At 35.4% G+C, this 20,515-nt stretch overlaps 1 protein-coding gene across 6 annotated transcripts in view; it reads right to left on the reverse strand.

Annotated features, from left to right (window-relative positions):
• The window catches only part of ST18 (ST18 C2H2C-type zinc finger transcription factor), a 182,684-nt gene that overhangs the window by 86,254 nt on the left and 75,915 nt on the right, over positions 1-20,515 (reverse strand). Inside the window, exon 1 of one of the 6 annotated variants that reach the window (XM_051774231.1) lies at positions 12,734-12,844. The exons of 4 other annotated variants lie outside the window; for them this stretch is intronic. The gene's annotated coding sequence lies outside the window, so the exon portion shown is untranslated. Of the gene's footprint in view, positions 1-7,738; positions 8,010-12,733; positions 12,845-20,515 lie in introns of those variants that run through there. One more of the 6 variants, XM_051774242.1, reaches the window with a different exon arrangement.

The raw sequence follows: 20,515 nt of genomic DNA on the forward strand, positions 1-20,515 counted from the left end.
CCATAATCAAATCTATCCTTCTATTACCTTGAAGCTTGAGAAACAGAATCTTGAAAGCCTGAGGAAAGAGAAAAAATCACCCCTAAAAGTGCCTACGGACTCTGGGTAGTGACCAACAGGAAAATGGAAATACTTCTATCACCAATGTTTAAAAAAAAGCCAACTGATTTAAGGTAGAAATATTCACTGTATTTTGAAATTAATGGATATTGTTAAAACTTTACAGCTTTCTTTTTAATTTTTGTTTTAAGAATTAGTTTTGAGAAGAAAAAGACTTTCCTTAAAGGAAACACAATGCCTTCTAAAAAGAAAGCAGGTAGCTGACACCTTCCCTTTTGTAAAAATCACATTTCAGGGGCAAAATTTGGTTCTCTGAGTTGTACAACAATATTCAGTTTTGTTATTCGGCTCTCCATTAATATCTGAACAAACACAGATTTTCATCAGTGTCACATATATGCAAAAGGAGACTTTTGGTCTAAGATATATGATATTATTCATATCACTGTCTTGTATGAAAAAATGAGGACTAGTATGTTTTTCTGTAGAGAAGATATAAGATGAAATAAAGTCCAGTTTGTAGGCTGGATGGAAATGACAAGATTCATCCTCATAACTTTACATGCCTGAAATGCAAATCCATATTTCTGAGTCCGTAAATGCTGGATTCCGACAGTCTCTGTGGGCAACCTGCAGGCATTTCTGATGCTATGTACATGTGTGATACTTTTCATATTCTACTTCAGGATGAGAGGAATGACATCCAAGAGATGCCTCTTTCCACTGACTCCAAAGCGAATCTGTATGACTGGCTCAGGTCTGGACACTTCCACTGTGCACACTGACATTTCACCAAAGGATTTCTAACCATGGAACCTACGGCAATCGCTGAGCAGCATCTTATAGATTAAATAACACGCATGATATGTGGCTCTGAGCTGTACTGTAAAATAAGGTTGAGAAGGCAAGAGAAACAGAGTAGGAAACCATCCTCCAGGAACGAAGGCAGTGCCAGTCCTCGTAGGAAAGAACTGGCAAGCAAAACGAAAGTGATGAACAAATAAAAGGGAGCACTAGTGGATGGTGTAACTTACAGAAATGTGGAGTTAGCCACAGCTTTGACATGAGCAGTGTGGCCTCAGAGCCACAGAAGAATCCAGTGCCAAGAGGCAAAGAAAAAAAGGTCAGCATGATAGGGCAAATATTTCTTATCTAGATATAGTAGAAAGAAGACAATCAAGTTCTAAGCACAACAGAGGGAAACTGAACTCTAAGAGTTGCTATGGACTGGAATATCATCATTTTAGTATTTGCATTGGACAATATTTTGTGAAGGAATAAATGTTGTCCTGATAAGTAAATGCATCACTGGATTAGTGTCTGATAAATGGGAAGTGTGTCTCAGCTTCAGCTATTGTTGTCTGATATGAATAAAGTTTGCTGTTAAAGCTTATCTGTGTTTCTCGCTTGGTTTACTAAGAACTGTTGCATACTTGAGAAACCTGATGTCACCAGTGACAGTGGATCTGCATTTAATTCTTTTTTATTGGTTTGTTTGAACCATACATAATTCCACATGCCCTGTTTTATTTTGTGTCTTCTCTTCTGTGCCAAGTTTTCAACCATAAAAGTAAATAAATTAAAAAACCCAAATTCCTTCTAGCAACTTTTGCTGACCCTTGGGAGCTATAAGAGCCAAATTTTCAGAAATGAAAATGTTATCGTGCCTACGTTGCCTGCCACAAACATACACTTTTTTCAGAATGTAAAGGTGAATCTTTAGGCAAATAATTATTATCACAATTCTTTGCTTGATTTAGGAATGTCAGACAGAGCTGTGTCCAGTGCACTAAAAGAAATGCAGTTTAAAAACAAACAAAAAAACCAACAAAAAGTTTAATGTCTTTTTTTTTATTATTTTTATTTTGTGTATTTACTCCAAAGAAAAAAAGTCTTGTTAGTAAAATTAATCATATCCAAACAAAAGACTGGCAGCTTAAGTAAGTATATGAACAGGGGGAAGGGAGACTTATTTCCCGAGTTTCAACAGATGTCATACTTAATTGGTTGTGAAATAAACCAGAGCTACTCTCGGCCTGTTTCCCTAGTTTCAGCTGTGAAGACACTTTCAAACATGTGCATTTCCCTCCTGCTTGTCATAATGAGGGTGTGGGGTGAGAATCAAACCTTCGAAAGGAGTAAAGCAGCATGCATGGTGCATACAGGCCTTAAGATACACTAATTAAACAGAAGTGAGAGCTGCATCTTTTATTCCTGAGAGATACACATCAATACAGCATTAGCCAAGACAGCTCTGTTGAAGGGTAACTGCCTTTGCCTTCTGCTAATATCAGGAAGTCACTGGACTATCCCATTCCACACCAAGTTTTTCTACCTTCATGCATTTTTTCTCAAAAACACCCCTTGTCCTAAATCAGAGCATTGGCAATATCAAAAAACTCATTGAAATGGGATAATTTTTGGTTTTTTATTGACAGAGAGAACATTAGAGGTTTTTTGGGTTTTTTTCCCCTTGTGGTTGTTTTCTGCTAGAAGCAGCAGAGTAACACCACATGAAACACAATGCCAACAACAACAAAGATTTTTAAAAAAAGAAAGAACTCTCAAGTATAAAGTAGTTTGGCTACACATGGTGAAAATGGAGAACTAAACTGCTCCCGAACCAAAAGCCCAAACGTTTGCAACTGTGTCTAACCACTAGTCAATGGTATGCTAATATAAATAAAGGCATTTGTTTCTAAAGGACTGTGGTGAAGAATGTTAGTCATGAAAATGCTCTTTTGAGCTCCACAGGAAAAAGCTAAATATGTGATAGGTGTCTCTCAGTGGAACTCAGTAAATAATTAAAAAAAACCCCTGAGAATAGTGTTTGTTAAAACATTTCAAATAGAAATGCAATGAGAATTGTGTAAAAAGAAAAATTAAGACCAAGGTTAAATATGTTTAATTCACCTGTGGCAAGCAAACTGAACAATATTTGTTCTTTTAGTTTAGACTTGGAACCCAGATCCCAGAGGTGCTAGGAGAGAGCTTTAATCCATAGAAAAAAATTCAAATTCCCAAAGTGTACGATGAAAACCTGTATAATCCTTCCTGAAGTGAGAAATAAAACAGAAAATACTTTTTTTTTTCTATTAAAACAAGGGCAGTCATCATGATCTATATTCTTTTAATGTTTTACAGGTCTGACTTTCGGCAGATGACCTCTCTTGTTTGTCCCTACATGTTTTCCAAAATATAAAAGTGAAATAGAGTCCCAAGGGCACTGTACTTGAAAGGTTATGAGAGTTAGAGAATTTTAACCATGCCTGCCAAATCAGCAGATGGCTTGTGATTATAATTATATGCATCAATAAAACGAATAATCTTTACAAAATTTGAATTTCTACTAAAGTAAGGGATTTAGTAAGCAGATGCAACAGAATGCATTTTCTTTAACCCTTTTTGTAGGCAGTACTGTTTCTCACAGAAATAATGGGAAGGTTCTCCATAGAGTAGCTTGAGCATACACTTGAACCATAAATAAATGTTTCCTTTGACCAAGTGTTAGTGCTGTTTAGTGTGATTTATGTGTTCAGTTGCACTCTGTTCACTAAATGTTGAATGTCATGTGTACTTAGTCTCTTCATTTTTGTCACAGTGCTCGTTCCTTCTCTTTAGGTTTTGGTGGCTTTCCGTACCTTGTATAGAGCCTGAGTTAACCACATTCTTAGGGAAGAAAATACTTTTTCACCAAATGTGTTAAATTTAAGAAAGGTTTTGTTGGGGAGTTTTTTATCACAAGAAATTAAACCATAGGAAATAAAAAATTCACAGCTGTGGATTTCTATGACAGCCGATTTTACTTTCAAACTTGCTTTTGTAACAAGATCATGTGTGTTAGAATGTGTCAAACTTCTGCCTGAAGTAGGAGAAAGTCACCCAGTAGAAAAATTGAACAAAACAAAAAAAAAGGGCCCCTAAACCTAATCTATTTCTAGGCTACATCACAAAAATTCTAGAAAATAGGATGTACATACCCTATAACTCTTCTAATATGGGAAGGAAAAAAAAGTTGAGAACAATAATAAGTACATTTTCAAAAAAGTCTCGGTTTGGCATTCTGCAGTTACCTACCTACATTTATTTTAACATTTATTTTATGCAAGCATTTAAATGAAAACCTTTATATGAGGAAGTTGCATGTGTTAGTGTTATTAGCTACCTTAGTATTGCCAATGTGAAGAGTGAAAACCAATATTTTGATGCTCATTAAAAGGTGGATTTTTACTTCAGAAACAACAGAGCCATTACTCTGTATCATGTAAATCCTTCTTAGCATAAGGATTATTGACCTGATAGTCCATAACGGTGCCTTTGGAGCCATTACTACTTTGTTGTGCCAATCCAGATGCTGCACATGTACACTAACTTGGGGGCAGGAAAGGCATTGAAAGTGTCAAATTTTCTTGTGAGATTTAGGGAACTGACCTAGTGACTCTACCACTTGGAAAAATACCATTAAGAAGAATTGGGATCTCTGGTCCTCACTTGAAATTGTGTTTTGGAAAAGTCCTAAAGCATTTTTTATAATCTAATGCCTCACGGAGCAGAATTTAAATACATGTGTTTAAATGAAAATCTAGCTCTTTTTAACCAAAATTCCTTAGTGGAGGGAAAAGTTCACATATGAAACCAAACCTGAAAAATGTGTTAGATGTTACTTGAATCTCCTAAGCAAATCAATAATCCCTCATCTTCAAAACACTTACCCACCTGCTTTACTCTATTAAAGAGAGCCATCAACCTCACATCAGTGGAATCACTCAAGTGTACAAATGTTTTTGTCAGTGTTCATCTATCCAAGAAGGTAAACTCTGTTTTTTATTGTAAAGTAACTTTTGCTGTTAGGTTATCACCTTTTTTAGAAACCTGTTATTTAGAAAGGTAAAAATTGTTATATCATTAAAAGTCTTCCAGAACATAAAAGAGAGTAATTCTCCTACAAAGACATTTTATGTAAGTACTAAAAAAAGTTAAGAAGAAGATAACCTTTTTTATTTCTAATTAAGCAGTGTCTTTAGTCTGAAATCGTTCAGGATAATTAAAATCCAGAAGCACTGATCCTGTTTATTTGGTTTTCAAACATCCACAACTACGCGTACAATAACTACAAGGAAGTGACTCAGTCCCAGGTACACATATATACTTCCAAAATTAATCAGGTCAGTAAGAGATTTTTATCTAGATGCTCTATATTCATATGGATATAATAGAATATAAAGTTTACTCTACATATTGTCTGCTACATTTTATTTTGGAGCCACAGAACCAGGCTTCTGTGAGGATTGTCAGTGACTTTGGAGATACTTGCTTGACAGGAGTATCAGATATCTTGGGATTATTGGCCTGAAAATCTATAAACACGCAAAAAAACTGAATTAGAATTATTAAAATTAGCTATGTAATGCCTTAAAGTTTTTCAGATCATATTGTTGTCCACTGGAACTGTGCATCAAGATAAGGACAAAGTCCTCATTGGATTATAAGGTCCAAAAAGTCAGAAAAGTAGTTTCTGGAAATCTGGTATGTTACAGCTTATCCGGGAGATCAGATAAATGACATTAATTGTCAGAAATCAAGTTTTCTTTGTCTTTTCTCTCAGGTGCATCAAGGAAATTACAGAGAAGAGAAAAAAAAAGAAGCTGTGAAAAACTACTAAAACTTACTAAGACTCAACCTGTCAGATCACAGTAGCAGTATGATTTTTGTAACTGCTGCATGTGCATTACCCTTGTGAAATCACTCTCTACTTTCAGTAGTATAAACAGTGGAACTTACTGTGTGAATGCTGAAATTTCACATACCCTTTAGTCTTGTTCATGTAGGTATGTAAAAAGCATGGTGAGTCTGTGATAGGGATATGCTAATTTTTAAAAGCTGCAGAGATGCCCCTGAACATCAAATATCTTCGAATCTTTTCTGTTAAAATAAACTTAAAACTTTATATCAATTACCAAATTTCAAAGCAAAATTGTGTTGTAATGCTGTAGCTTACTGAATCTCTGCTGATCTAGCATTTAGGTTTGAATTACAGGACTTAACTCAGAAAGAAAGCTTGCTTTCTGATGCCTGCATATCTCATATTTGCTGAGGTAGCATAGGGAAAACATTGCTGAGACGCACATAACTTTAAAAATATGGAAAAAAAATATAAAATACTAAATTTTACTTGAGTTTGTTTACTTCTCTATTACATTCTCTAAGTTGGAATTATTGGGAAATGCAGAAGCAGATATAACTGCAGATATACCTAATATATACTGAGTTTCAGCAAACTGGGATGCTATATAGGTGAACACAGTTTTTTGCATATGTACACTTTTTATATAAATATGCACACATGGATTTGTATACATGCATGTGCACATACCCCTTTGCAAGGAATCATCAAATGTATATGTTCAAATGTCACATTTTCTCCTTCTGTAAGCTGAAGTGATAATTCTATTGCCCATGCAGTAAAAAAGGATGTCCCTGGGTAAGTGACATATCGTAATGAACTGACTTCTGTAACCTGTGAAAGAGTTTTAATTAAGTTAACAGGTTATCCTGATATGCCTAAATACACAGATATTAACAAGGGTTTTTTTCTAAATTAAGTAACTGTCCCAAAGCGAAACAAACAAACAGAAAGAAAAACAACCGAAAGACCCAATAAGAGAGCAACTGTAATGCACACTGATATCTAAACCCTACTTCTTTAACCATCTGTATTTGAGAAAACATTCTTAAAACATATGGTTTTCAGTGGTTTTGTGGGGAGAAGAGGAGAAGCATTACTTAATTCACACAGGCATCTTGCAATAATATCATGTTGTTTTGAGCCTAACATCCCCTGAGCCTCCAAAGTGCAAAGCAGACAGAAACATTTTAGCAATGCAAACAAGACTTTCCGGCAACTTCCTGTTGCCATTTTTCAGCAAAATAAAGGGTCCTGAGGTACTAAACTGAAACACTGCTAGAAAAGATTTTATCATTGGTTACACAGGCAGGCACCTGCTATTCTATGATATCAGCTGAATAATTTGCTGCTGTGCAAATAAAATAAGTAATGACTGTGCAACTGCTTAACAGCAGTCTTCAACTCTTTTAATTTCAGCTCATGTAAAAGACAACACTGAGAAAGACACCATGTAAAAATCTGTTTTAAAAAACATCCCAAAATTATAGTAGCAACTTCATTGTAAAAACTGTACCAAGCATTTAGGGGTGTAGAGTAGCTGGCTAGTGGCTTGAAATGTGTATTCATATATATAACACATTTTCAGTACATTTTTACAGAGAAGCAAAAAGAAACTTTCTGTCTGTAAAGTTCATCAGACATAATGTATATCTGAGTCAATGCTCACTGTGTGGCAGTTCCTACAAAGAATATTTATTTCACTAGATTATAACCAAAATATCCAGTTCACAAAACATACTGTTTCACCTTACTTTCGGAATTCCAGAAACTTTTGAAAGCTGGCAAATCAGGCTGAGAGAAAAGGAAACAAACAAACAAGAAACAAACCCAACCTTGATTCCAGAGACATTTTTCTCCCCTTCATGAAGTGACGGGGGGGAAAAAAAATCCCTTCATTATGACCTACTTGTCTAGAAAAGGACTTTCAACCCCATGGTTAGGCTAAGATTTGCTCTACTTTCTCCCTAGGGCATAATTGTCAGACTGACTTACCGTGTGCCTTTTAGCCTTTGTTCTGCCTCTCACGCTGACATCAGGGAAGCAGTGATGTAGAATAAAGCAGGGGTGGGCTAGGTTAGTCCACTGTTTGTGTCGTTGTGTGGTGTGCAGGGACACTCTGTGATACTCTAGTGAGCTGCTAAGCTTTTTTTGTAGGCTTTGTGTCATTTACTTAACGACCAATCTCATTAGCTGCCAGGGTACAATGGGCTGATGCATTTTCTATGTACATACTCTACACAGTGACCCTCAAGGTTGCCGAAGGTCTATTTAATCAGTCAAAATGCTGAATATATTTGCAGTAAATCACTAAAAAAAAATACGAGACCACAGAGGTATCTCATGAGTGTTTACTCTTTCCTGGGAGTTATTTGCAGGTAATAAAGTGATAGGAGTTGTAGGCAAAAGCAAGGGCAAAGAATAGAAAAGGGCACTCACTGAGTTTACACTGGTCACCTTTAATTTAGGGAACCTTGGGGGCCCTGCATATCACTGTGTCTCTGCTTGTTAATTTCTCCATGCAGTTCATGCTTCAGTGTAATCATGTTATCACAATTAAACCCCTGTAAATAAGAAGAGCAGCACTAACAAAAAACACAGCCTTTCGCACACCGGAGAGGGGATGTGTTTGTGCATGTGTGTGTGTGTGTGTGTGTGTGTGTGTGTGTGTGTGTGATATTTATTTATTAACTTCTTTACTATAGGCAACCTCAGGGCTGGCATCTTTGCATTTCTAACCTCTCGTCAGTTACAAGGTAAAACCCTTTTAACTCTTATGAAAAATGAAATGCTGAAAAGCCCTATGAATCACGACAGCTGTCCATAAGTAACAGGGAGAGTTCTATTGTCCAACTTGTCCCTGGATAAAATGAATACTTTACAGCAGAGGCTGTTCAGCTTGGCTAAAGAGTATGGGGAGAAGGGGAGGAGGTCACTGGAGATTTCGCACACTAATTTAATCTGGGAAAAGGACAGGCACTGCATCTCACTTGAACAGACTGGCGGCAATCTGGGCTCCCACAGAACTATCTCCTTTTGCCTGTGCTCTATTTATTCCTTATCTCTGTTTACCAACCGCTAGGTCCCTTTCATTCACACCACGAGGCCGTTCTCCTACTATCAGTCAGCAGCTGACACTGTGGAAGAGCCTCAAAGGCAAAAAAAAAGGGATCAAAACTAAACCAAAGCTGTATAAACAAAGCAACAGTAGAAGTAAATGCATAAATCCTAATTCTTAACCCAACCCACAGGGTGCGAACAGAACCTTTATAGTAAATCCAACAAACCCACCACAGTGAGCTATGGGCTACAGAGGAAATGGGAAAAGCCAAATATCATTCATGAAATCACCATCTCAAGCAGAAACATTGAAAATAGGCATTGGCAGACATTTAGCTGGTTTCAGGATAACAGGTTCATCAGTCCTATGTATTCATCAGCAAGTAATGAGGCACAGGTTTACCTGTGTGCCTGATATAAGATGAACAGGAGCCTTTACCGCTTGACCACCTCACTGTTCAAAAGCTTTAACTAACTCTGCACTCACTGCTTGTGATTTAGATTAAAGTCAGTAAAGGCAACCTTTAAAAAACTTTTAAAAAAATTATCTGGAGGTAGTGACAATCTGGATAACTTTATAGTTAGAATTTAAATGTCAATTTATTACTGAAGAATTTGTCCAACTAATTTTGCGTTTAAAACTTTGGATCTTTAAAAATCACCATTTCTCAGTTGTTAACTTATATTTTTCACTCATACTCCAAGTTTTTAGTGTTTACCATAAAAAGAAAATGGGTGAAAACAGGAAAGAAAAGATGAAACTTGTAACCCTAACATAAAAGTGAAGTATTAAACTCTTTACATTTAACGTTCTGGATTTGGATTATTACGGTGACTTAACTGTGCATAAGTCTGTTTTATAATTTCAGTGGTGAAGTATTTTGTGTTCTTAAACTGAGTTAATAGGAAAGAAGTTGCAAAGATTCATAGAAAGACAGAAATATTGTTTCAGTGAAACAACCTGAGTATTTAAACTACACAATCTGTAACTCACAAAGTAGGGATATTCCTCCCAGAAGAGGAGTTCTTCTTTCAGAACTGTTCTCAACTTTTTGAGACATACAAATACTGGCAAACAGCATATATCAATATACTGTCAACTGCCTGATCAGGATAATTATAACAATTACAAAGAAAATGTCCCTCATTATCAAAGATGATCAACTGGACCTAATTTCAGTTTTGATTTTCACCTATGTGCATTATGAGCAGTGCAGTCTTTACTACTTGGATCCTTTTTTCCAAATGAATTAATGAATTAAATTTATCCTTTCACCAGCTGCTAGGCAGCAGATGGAACCATTTCTGAAGCCTTGTTGAATTCAATCCATAAAACTCATTTCCTAGGATTAGCAGTCCAAAGTTTCTTTTAATGTTTATATACCGCTTGGGATTTTGAATTTCATGATGTTAAACTTTCAATTTAACTATTTTTTTTCATTTCATATCAAACAAATATGAGCGTTTGGATTTCTATAGCTTTATAACCACACATTTCAGGTCACATAAGGACAAGAATTCATTTCAAAAGCAATCAAGTAATGCAAGATTGGGATCTGGTTTTTTTTTTTTTGTTGTTGTTTGTTTTGTTTACATTACAGCACTACCATAGAAACCGTTTGTGTTATGCACATGGATTAATTTAGACCAGAAAAGTTTTATTGCCTGTAACTTTGACAAAAAACTTTGACTAAAAATGTAATCTTAATAAACAATTTTTGAAAGCTACTGTGATATGAGGGTGTATTTCCGATTAACAGAAAGATGACATGCTCCTGAGTCAAGTTTTCCATACACATGTCTTTTATAGTTAACTTCATTATAAGGTTGGGGGTTCTTTTCTGGTTTTGAGAGGAAAACAAGAAGTAACAAATGGTGGCAGTTTTGTGAGCACTTCAGCAAAGATTTTTTTCGGTGCAGTAATAGGAAATATTGGTCAGCTGCAGTACCCTGGACAGCTCCCCGTCTTTCATTTTCGGTTTTCTCACCTCTGCTACACACCTCTGTCACGATAACCAGAGATCAGGGGGTTGAACTGCAATTTCGTTCACAAAGGTCCCTATTCATAGACATCTGAATGAATTAATCTGTAATTTAACCAAAGTTTCTACTTATTAGAAATCTACAAAAGAAAAAGCAAAACAAAAAGGTACACTCTCCCGCTCAGCTTTCAAAGATATATTAAAAGTCTTAAGAATAAAATCTCATAATGTCAAAGTCTTCCTGTTATTCAACAAAGTAAATAAAACTTAAAAGAAAAAAAGTGATTCGTTGTTGTGTATAACAGTGATTTCCGCTAATTTGGCACAAGAAATCTATATTAATCTAATAATGCAGTAAGCCAAGAAGGCCACATAATAATAATTACCATTGAGTAATTGAATATTTAGAAGGAGGAGGAAAAAAGGAAGACTGGTAATCTTAGCCTGCAGGCATGAAAGTACTGTAATACACAGATGATATTTACAAGTCAAAATAAAATGCTCCAAAGTGGGAAGTTAAAAGGCAAAGCCTATATTTAGAAATTCCTGATTCCAAATCTGTATTATTTGCTAGTCACCTTGTCGCAGAAATATATTATTGTCTCAGAGAAAGCTTTCATCACAAGTGCTGTAATTTTCCCCAAGAATTACAAAACCATGGCACAGCCAAACCAAAGAAGACACATCTACACAATTAACTTAACTAATTTAATTGAGAAAAGAGGTAATAAATGGTCATTTTGAATCCTACAAAGATCCTTAGCTGACAAAGTTCATCCCATACAGTTTTACAGTTTAAGGACAAAATCTGGGATTTGTGCTTTTAATCTCTTAAATGAAAAATTCACAGCACCTTGCACAAGATTGTCTTGCTATTTACATATGAAGGAAGACAAACATCTGAACTAAGTGCTTTGTTAAAGACAAAAGAAAGTCAGAGAGAGAGAGAGAGAGATTGCTGATCAGAGTGTTAAACAGACTTTCTCTAGCATCAAATGCTATTTCATAAAAATTATCCTCCTGCAAAATGTTGTCCCAGAAGGTCCATTTCACTCTTCAACCTTTCCTGATATTACTGTGATTTAACTTTCTAAAGATTTTCCTGACACATATATTCATTCTGCATTCTGAAGTACAGTATTCGCTTTTTTAATCAGAAGCTCTCAATTCACTCTCTGAATCCCAAATAATTTAAAGGACTGAAATTCCATGCTTTGAAAGACTCTTATTTCCTGTAGAGTAAAGCTAATAAATATCTTGATCAATAATCTTAATTTCAAAAACCTTATGCATGATTTTAAAGCATTCAAAAAATCATGAGAAAGCTCTTTGGTCTGTAATACACAACTGCAAGTGAACCTGCTTCTATCGAACAGTTCCTACAAATACACTGGTCCCACTCTCTCCCTCTCCAGCCTCATTATTTTCTCTCTCTTTTTTTAAAAGCTAGTATTTAAGTTCAGTAACTTTTCAAAATGAGAGGAAAAGTATCCTTGTGATCATTTCCTCAAATCAAATAGCTAGAGCTGCAAATTTGCACAATTGTAAAATGTATATGAACAAAGGCTTTACTGAGGCAGTATAAATGCAATTACACCATGACATTTTATTCAGAAAGCTTTCTGAAAGCAGTTACAAGTAGCTATTTTTTAATTGAGGCCCAAAATAGCATTTAAGATAATGACCAAGCATACATTGTAGAAGAAACAGCATTAGTGTCATTTAAACAAAAAAGAAAAGTTTGCAGAGAGCATTTTAAACACGGATTAAACCCCCTCAAACTTCTTAATACAAATCTCTCAAGCTTTCAACATCAATATATGGACAGGATTTTTTGCTTTTTGCAAACTAAAAGCACAAACAAGAAAAAAGACAGAAAGTTACTAACAGTACAAGTTGCTTAAACATCAATGGGTTCAGAGTAGTGTGAAAAAGTTGTTAAACTTACTTTATTTTTGTTTCCAAAACTTATATGTTTCTCCTCCCTTGTGTGCTGAACTGTGCACTAAAGCTGTGTCTTTGAAAGGTAGTTCCCATGATATGACATCCAGCGCCTTTGACTGCCTAGAGATAAGCACCTGCGTTTGTGTCCCCTCTTTACGTCACACCTCCCTATTCAAACCTTCTCAATATGATTCACATTTGCACATCAACAGCCTCATGCGCATACACAGATTTTTTTCGGCTCTGGGCCCAAAACTTTCACTTTAATTTTCATCACATGATTGCTGTGGCATATGTCCTTCCAAACCTCCCATATATCAGTCATCATGCAAATGAGATGGAATATCACTCCTCTGCAGCAGATGGCCAGGGATGATAACAATGGCTCAACAGAGGAGATTCAATGTCCCTGACTTTATCGCCACGGCAACAACAACCTAAAATATATGTAATGGAAGTGGTGCTTATTAATTTTGCAGGCTCGAGTGTTCTGATTTTGTGAGTGAATGGGCTGAGTTAAAAAGGGGGCTGTGTCCTCCTGCCTCTAGAAGACTATCTATAAAAGCCAGGGACCTGGAAATTATTTTCAGTGACTAAGAAGGCAACAGCCTAGCAATTATTTGAGTAATTAGGTGTAATTCCTCCCTGTAGGCCTTGTACCCTCCTGTGCTTGTTTCACAGAAGCTCGTGAATTAGACAGGCACAGATACTGAAAAGAAAAGTGCCTCAAGATATAGCAGGAGAGCTTGCAGGAACTAAGCTTCAGTGATATGACACTTGGCCTCCACCAGGCTTGGTAAACACAAGCCCCAAGCCATAAGTAAATAGAGGCCCCACTCCACAAACATAGACCAATTAAAATTACAAAGCCAGCCACACTTCTGGGTGGGGCTGGGGAAAGCTTTATTCTGCCATGATCTCACTATGAGTTGTACACATAATGGTCTCTTAGTTCCGAGCACTAAGTACTGCACTCCATTGCTATCTGTCACTATCAAACTCAAGCACAAGGTTCTCTCCAGGCTGTGAATTTCTCTAGGGATTGATCTTGCACCTTTAAGGAAATGTTTCAAAGTGAATTTTCTATGTGTTTTCTTCTGAATGCAAAGCAGAGTGAAGAAATAATGGATCACCATTTTACCTCTGAGCAAGCAAAATATCCACAAAATATCTTTACTCCATTGATGTCATAACTTTCACATGCTTTAACATTTTGAGTGTTGGAGTAACCATTTGATTTCTCAGAAACAAAGTTCAGCTCTGAACTATATAACTAAGAAAATATACAAACTGTATGTCTTTTGTTCTTTTCCTTAGGGAAGACCATAGAAAAATGGAGAATCCTTTGTCTCCCTCTGTGGTAGAGGGGAGGATGTTTAAGTAAACCTGATGAAACACTCTGGTAAAGTGGTGGCTCCATCATGTACTAGAGATTTAGTGCAGGGTTGGACCAAGAAAGCTTGCTACCCTCACAGGAGTGAATTTCTCAAAATTGGTAAGATCGTTGAAAGTAATTTTCAATCCTCTCGTAGGAGACCACAAATCCTGAGCCTCAAATTCAAAACCAGAGAGAAAACACCAAGTGGCACTACCTGGAGGAGAAGTGGAATGCAAAATGCTTTCTTGAAGCAAGTGATAGGAAACTCCAGAGGCAGTTCTGGGCCTGTGGATCCTTCTCCTGTTTTGTCAGGGCTCAACATCACCTCAGCATTGTTGATTGTTCTGTATTAGCATTTCCAATCATCAATTTCAAGAAATTTAACTTCCATCTAGAAAATTCACAGGCACATTCTGTTGAGTACCAATTTCATAAACTTCCAGAACATTTATTTATTTATTTATCATACGACTGTACAACACCCAGCACTCTCACCTTCTGACCTACTAACAGATGCTACCAAATGTTCAGTACTGAATGACCTCTCCTTTTCCAATATGAAAAACATCTTCTGAATGTGAAAAAATGAATGGTTTTTTTAACCCAGTAAAAGCAGGAAGCATTTCCTTTCTGTCTTTAGTATTCCCAACTACTTATTAGCTCCCAACGGAATTATTTAAAATACAATTGTAAAGTAAAACTAGTTGTTCCTCTTTTACCTCACACTGTGGCATGGAGTTTGCAACTACGTTTTCCAAATATAATGTTGCTGAAGAGTTTAGTTTTCTGGTTTCAGAAAAGCTCAGTTGAAATGAAAACCCAGAATTTTTCTTTTTTTTGTGTGAGTTTTTTTTGTGTGTGTGTGAGTCTGTGTATGTGTGCATGTGCAATAGGATTCTAGAATTTTATATGTCGATATTCTTTACTTCTGTACATTTTATTCTCCGCCTTGTTAATTTGGTAACAACTCATGAATGTGTCACTTGTGGCGAGATGAAGAAATAAGTTTGGTCCAAGCCTATGCAAAGCTCTGAAGCTCCTTTTAGTGGATCTGTAGTTGGACAAAAAGCCAATACACAGAGTACTATAGGAATGATGTTTTCCTGACAGCTTGTGTTATTTATGGGACTGGCCACTGTCTTCTGAACCAGATGGAGCTTTTTTACAAGTCTTTTTTTTTCTTTTTTTTATGATCTGCTGTGTATGGCCTTAATTGACCATAGAGTGAGATTGTTATTTAGGTCACTGTCTTTATTTTTTCCACTGTTAAGTATAGTCCTGGGTTTTGAACCATCTCATTTATCTTAAAGGGGCAGCTTGTTTATCAAAGCTATTCCGATCCTCTCAATCATGGGAAGAACATGGGATGAGAGGATAAGTAAAATTTGTAGATACAGATTATTGTTTCCTGTATGATTACTGTATATATAGTTGTAGTTGTAGTGCCATGTATATTGAAAACTCTTTACTTAATAAAGGGTTTGTCTTCCACTGAGACACATAAGTAAGAAAGAAAAAATCTTTGCCATTAAATCAATCCTAAATTCAGATTTAACATGCATTTTAACATGCAAAATTGCATTTTGCATGGTTTGCAATCCAGTAAGTAATGAAAAATTGGCAAAGATTGGATTGTAATGAGAATCCCTTTAAAAAACACAAATATGTACTTAGGATATAAGTGCTCAAAAGTTAGCAAAACTTTAGGTTGCAATAGTCATCCTATTTTAATCCTCTAAGCAACAGGAGGTTCAAAGTTTACAAGAATAATAAGAAAAAGGTAAAAAAAGTTAAACTGTTTCTTAAACTACTACTCAGGGAAACATGAAATCTAATAGGAGAACAATGTCTTTTTGCAGAAACAAAAATGAAACAAATATATTCCAATACGCAGCAACTACTATTCAGACTTGTCTTAGCAAGAAATTGCGCAGGTCTAATATGAATGCTCAGGTACAAGACTTAATAGTCATCAACTGATAAATAAAATACCCTTTAAACACCATAGACCAAATTGTGGCACTATATCTGATAAACCAGACTGACAAAGAAAGCTTTCTTGTAGACTGCACAGCAGTTACCTGACTGCTATTCAAGTTCAGGGAAAACTTCAGAAACTGCACTTTAAATAAATAACATCTATTAAATAGTAATAGAATTTCCAGTCTTTTCACTTGAATTTAGTTTATCTTCACAATTACAAAGGAGACACTGATACAGTAAATAAGAAAAAAAAAAGAGTTTTCCTTCCTCTGCAGAAATAGAGGTACTTTGTGTATTCCTGAATCTTACCAAATGATATTCCAGATCTATTTTAAAAAGACAAAACATGATACAATCTCCTGAAAAAACAGAGATGACCAACGAAAGACATCATGAGAGAAAAAATAAACAGTGACAATAATTATAAAGAAACTTCAACATGAGATATATATAAGATATATTTCTACTTCTCTGAACAGCTATTAGCTCAGAAGAATCATAACTAAACATTCTGGAAATGACGAGGTATCAAAGAAATCAGAGAGATTACATGAGATGTATTGAATAGCAAGCAATATGCAAGACGAAGCTTGATTCTTCACAAAGAGATAAGGGAATGAAATATTCTCTGCTGGTGCCAGTAAATTCATTGCACACATTGGCATCATCAAGCACCAAGGGTAAAGTCATTATAGACAACAACAATGCCAAAGTTGCCAAACCCAGGAAGCACCTGGTTGAATAAAATAATAAATCAGCCTGGAGTGAGTTATGTTAGCTGGCTTATGCTGAGGAAAGCTGCCAGATATATACATAGCAGAAAAACTACAAATCATTATGCATTCAACTTAGAAATGACATTTAGGAAATATTTGTACAACATGTTACTTCAAAAGTGTCAGTCTAAAGGAATAAAAAAGGAGGAAGAAGAAAGGATACCTGAACTAATATTAACAAGTGAACAATTATCCTATTAAAATTATATATTGGTTCATGGGAATATTAAGGTTTTCAGCATGTTCTCTCTGAAATACTTCATTAACTGAAATAACAGGAAGATTTCATCTTCTCTCTAGCCAATTTCTTTCTTAAATGTTTACTCAACAGTATCCTAGAGAAAGCCAGCAAATTTTGAAGTACTCCTTTCCTGCCAAAAAATTCTGTCACAGAAAGTTGGAAACAGTATTTCAGGTGAGTTTCTTGAAGCCTCTGAGTGCAGGCATGCACCCAATTCTATTAGTCTTTCTATGAAAATACTCAAAGGACTGTGGAAAACTCTCCATGCAAAGGATGTAAAAAAGTAATCTTTAATGGGGCTTTTGGTTGGGCTCGTACCTCACTGAAAGCGAGAGTAGAATATTGTAATTTGAATGACAGTTTTATGAAATTGAGGCTGATCTAAAACTGGGGAAAAAAGATATTTGTCTCTTTGCAGTCTTATTTACTTTAATATATAGCCTTAATAAGTAACCGAAAGCAGTTATTTAATAAGCACAGAAAATTAGGTGTAGGTGATGTCAAATATGGATTAAGCCTTCCAAAAACTCTCTTAATAAGGCTAAATATTGAGTAACTAATATTCTCAGCTCTTGCTGCTAATTAAAAAAAGCCTCAAACACATTTTTCTCCCAATCATTGTATTATTAAATGCATAAATAAAAAACCAATAATCTTTAACTTTCTATCATAGATACTACCAGATTTTCATTTGCAATTTAGATAACTGATCAGCTGGAAAAATTCTTTTGAGTCACAATATTGGATCATATCATAAATCAGTAGTTTTAAAGTCTTGATCCAAAAAGCAAAAATATTCTGTTTATATCAACTTTGGTGAACTTTTGACTTCTAAATTATTGATCTGTTTACTATTTTAAGCATTTGTCTCTATGTGTGCCATTCCTACCTTTCTCAGACCATCACAAATGTTGTAAGAAGTAGGGTTGACACTTCTAATACCTTCAGCATTAGCCTCTGAAAATTTCATCATGAGTATTTGCAGCATCAGATTAAATCTTGTTTGGGAAACTAATTATTTTAGACAGAGCAAATTAACCCTGAAAATATTCACACAAAGTTCACCTAATCTCACAGTCCACATAGTCTTGAGAAGTACAAAACTCAACAAAGTTGTACAAATATCCTGAGCTCTGACAACTGCATCTTTCCTTCAATTGCCTTCATGTTTTTCCTTACATATTTTTTCCTGAAGCCTACCTATGGCTATCCAAGCAGGAGAATTACAGTTTCTGTTTGGGAAACATTCCTTCTTTGATTTGGACTTGCCTGAAGGCAAGAGTTTGATTTTACTTCCGTAGCCGACAATCCACAGTTTTCTAGATTAGAGAAATCAACAGGTAAACACTCATCTGCTGAACACCTTTCTTTCAGCCTAATGCTTGTCCTCAGATCTTCCTAGGCTTCCAGTTGTGGCTCTTTAGAGTTTTTTTAGTCCATAGTCATGTCTTGAGAAAGTGCCTAGGCAAACTTTTCTGCTGCTCTCTCAGCAACACACACAAAACTCCAACAGCTATTGCCAGAAATGTCTTACCTGATCCCTGACAGCTGCTTCCTTCAGGGGAATTGTGCACACAATTTTCTTTTCTCCTTGCTGCTTATGTGAAGAACACACTTATTATCCAAAGAAAACCCTAATGACATTGTATAAACAGTGATATTAGCATTCCTGGGTTTTAAGGACTCTGAATGGTGAAAGAAAATTCAAATGGGTCTCAACTTTAATTATCACAATGAAAACAGCCAGTTAAAAGAAGAATTAAAAAAATTATCTTATATGGCTATAAAGAGAAAAAATATCGGCATCTTTTCCCTGCTTTCCAGTATTTTGGCACAGGATTAATAGTTTTCCTTCTGCTTCTAAATGTTTAGGATTTATTTTACAGGTATATCCTACTAAAACCACTCTGATTTGTTCAGTAGAACCATCTTTCTAGTAGAGAGGTTTCTATTATATTTTTAAAACCTTTCAGATGACATTTTTTGTTAAAACCTCTAAATTTGTAGTGGTTTTTTTAATAACATTAGAATACTATTGCTGAACTTTGAATAACTTTACTGTAGTATATTCAAAGAGTTAAGTTATACTATAAGACACAGTGATCTCACAAGGGCATCTTAAGCATTACATGAAAATAATCCAAAGTCAGATTCATCCATGTATGCAATATTGTGTGTATATGATCACAATAGCATCTAATTTTATATTCTGATGCATCTTGTCGGGACTTTAAAATACCATACTAATGCAACAAACAATTACAATACTTATTGTTATAACAAAGTACATGACAAACTTTGACTCTCCAAACCTGTATAAATAGGTGTAAATATGTAAAATAATCTCTGGTTTCAAGTATCTCTATGGAAATGCATATTTTATATAAACATGTAAACATATATATGCAACTTTTTATACATAATATGATTAAGCCTTCAGGGCAAAAAAGTCTTCTTTCTAACACCAAAGAGATAATTTTAATAGAATGGAAATAGTACTATAAACCTTTTCTAAAGAGTTTACACAAAAGTAAAGGAGAGCCATATATGGGGCGTTTTGTCATTTTTTTTTTCCCCTCAGTGAATCGATGAAATCTACAGGAATTCCAGGTCTTTAATCATAAAGAATTTAAAATGCTTAGATACAGACAGGGATAACAACTACCTGAAAAAAGAGGGAATTATGTTTCCATGGACTAGGCTTGCTTTCTTTTCTTACACAGTTTGCTGAAGAGCCTATATGGCCAAGGGATATTCTGGACCTAATCCTAGGAAATGAGCCAGGCGTGATAAATAAGGCTGAATGCTGGGAGTGGCCAGTGTAAACCACAGTGTCATTAGGCAGTCTCTAGATTAAAGTCACTAGCCCTCAGTAACTAAGTATATGTTTTCTTCTGGCATTTCTGAAAGCAGTCTTTTAATTTAATACTTAGTCATTCCCTCTGTGATGAAAATTCCAACCAATATGATGCAAAGAGGTCCGGAAACTTATCACGTGTCAAAAACTCCAGGTAGATCAACATGTGCCTTATACTTCACTTTGAGATCCACACCACACTCCCAGATGTGATTTGCTTTTGAAAATATTGACCAGATTGCCTAATCCTATATTTATTAAAGTCATCAGCAAAATATTCTTACTGTTATCATATGCAGAAAAAATTAGTTCCATCCCTCCTAACTGAGAAAGGAATGGGTCGGGTTTATTAAATTATTTGAAAATAATTTCAACAAATAAGGGCAGATATGGCAACACCAACACCAAAAAACTAAGTAAAAATTTAAACAGGATATTTTTTCCTCACTGACTTAAACTTTGTAACAGTCACACTATTTTTCCTCAAATTGCCCCCCCCAAAAACACCACTCAAAACAAAACAAACAAACAAACAAACAACCCCCCAAAAA

Source organism: Manacus candei, unplaced genomic scaffold (assembly GCF_025592945.1).
Source record: "Manacus candei isolate 608988 ecotype Guabito, Panama unplaced genomic scaffold, ASM2559294v1 h1tg000008l, whole genome shotgun sequence".
NCBI classification, from domain to species: Eukaryota; Metazoa; Chordata; class Aves; order Passeriformes; family Pipridae; genus Manacus; species Manacus candei.